Raw genomic sequence first — 2281 nt, 5'->3', positions numbered from 1 at the left:
GCTTCACATGTCCTTTTCTGAGTTCACACATTGGGGACATCATGGTGTGTTATCTGAGGCTCCTGAGAAAACCAACAGACATTTCAACTCTGGAATTGTCTTGAGGTCAGTTCACTGTAGGTGGGGACATGTGAAATAAATGGCTGCAAACATAAAATCTAAGCAAGAGGAAAACACAGTGATGGTCAGATATTTTGTGAGGAATAATCTCACAGGCTACATGCCGTTAAAATAAAAATAACAGGCGCAAAATGGAATCACTTTTGCTAGGTCCAACCACAACTTAATCCTTAACCTAATTGCAGTTTCAGCCCCTCCCAGGAGTAGAATTTGAAACCAATCAGTCTGGAATTTCCTGGTCAGCACTAGTGAGGTAACCTGCCTGATAAAATCCACTGCCCTCCCCTTAGGGAGAGTGTCCTTGCCTGAAATGATCCGCTCTCATCCAAAAAAATACAAGGCTAGTTTAATACTTGAATATCAATTAATGTAACATATCACTTTAATACAATAAGGAAAAACATCCACATGATCACCTTGATAGATGCAGAAAAAGCATTTGACAAAATTCAGTGCTTTTTTATGATAAAAAATCTCAACAAACTAGAAATAGAAGAGAATTTCCACAACCAGATAAAACATATCTATGAAAAATTCACAGCTAACATCATACTTGATGACTGAAGACTGAATGCTTTCCTCCTAAGACCAGGAACAAGTTTGGTTTCACCACTTCTATTCAAAATTGTACTAGAGGTTCTAGCCAAGGCAATTAGGCAAGAAAAGAAAATAAAAAGTCATCCAGATTGGAAAGGAAGAAGTAAAATTATCTCTATTTGCAGATGACATGATTTTGTCATCTACAAAAAATAATAATAAATTCAGCAAGGTTGCAGGACACAAGATCATTATACAAAAACCAATTATATTTCTATGCACTAGCAATAAACAATTTGAAACGAAATTAAGGTAAAAAAATTTCATTTACATTAGCATAAAAAAATACTTAGGAATACATTTAACAAAAAGAAGTGCAAGACTTGTGTACCGAAAACTGCAACACATCATTGCAAGAAATTTATGACAATCTAAGTAAATCAAGATATGTCAATGGCAGATGAACACATGAAAAGATACTCAGCATCATTAGTCATTACAGAAATGCAAATCTAAACCACAAGAACATGTCACTTCATACTCCCTAGGATAGCTATAACAAAACAGATAAAACAGACAATAACAAGTGTTGTCAAGGATGTAAAGATATTGGAACCTTCCAACATTGCTGGTGGGACTGTAAAAAGTTGCAGCTGCTTTAGAAAACAATCTAGCACTTTCTCGTAAAGTTAGAGTTACCACTTAATCTAGCAATTCTACTTATATGTATATAACCAGAAGAACTAAAAAATATGCTCACACAAAAACCTGTTCATAGATGTTCATAGCAACATTAGTCATAATAATCAAAAACTGGAAACAAGCCAAAAGTTCATTAACTGGGTAAATGGGTAAACAAATGTAGTATGTCCATTTAATGGACTATTATTCAGCTATAAAAAGAGCTGATACATGCTACAACATGACTAAACCTCAAAAAATTATGCTAATTGAAGGAAGTAAGAAACAAAAGGCCACATATTGTATGATTCCATTCATATGAATAGGCAAGTCCATAGGAAAAGAAAGTAAATTAGTCATTATCGGGGGCTGAGGGAAAGAAGAAATGGGGAGTGACTGCTAATGGGCATGGAGTTTCTTTCTGGCAATATCAAAATGTTCTACAATTAGATAGTGGTGATGGTTGCATGATCTTGTGACAATACTAAAAACCGCTGAATTATATACTTTAAAAGAGTGAATTTTATAGTATGTGAATTATATCTTTAATGCTGCTATTAAAAAAATGATAAGGCATGTTGAAGGGCACAAGAGCAAACTTATGAAAGCTCCCAGAGGCCTAAACTTGGACAATTTGAACTACAAAATAAATAATGAGAGTATTATAGACCATAGAATAAGATAAATATCCATGAGTTCATATTCACATGAATATATAACTGGACGAATAAGTAAGTAGGGGGAAGGGACAGCCCTTCCTTACAGAACTGCAGTTTAAAAATGTAGGAGAGATGGAAATAGGTAATCACCACTAGGCAAACACCACAATAATAATTGCTGCAGGCAACAATTATTGATGAATGCAAAAATCAGTAGCTGAAAGTATGATGAGAAATTGAATATGTGTAAAATCTCAAAGGATCCACCCACAAGGTATTTGCTA

The sequence above is a fragment of the Pteropus vampyrus genome, unplaced genomic scaffold (genome assembly GCF_000151845.1).
Source record: "Pteropus vampyrus isolate Shadow unplaced genomic scaffold, Pvam_2.0 Scaffold19, whole genome shotgun sequence".
Classification (NCBI taxonomy): Eukaryota; Metazoa; Chordata; class Mammalia; order Chiroptera; family Pteropodidae; genus Pteropus; species Pteropus vampyrus.
Note: the sequence above shows the minus strand (reverse complement) of the source record.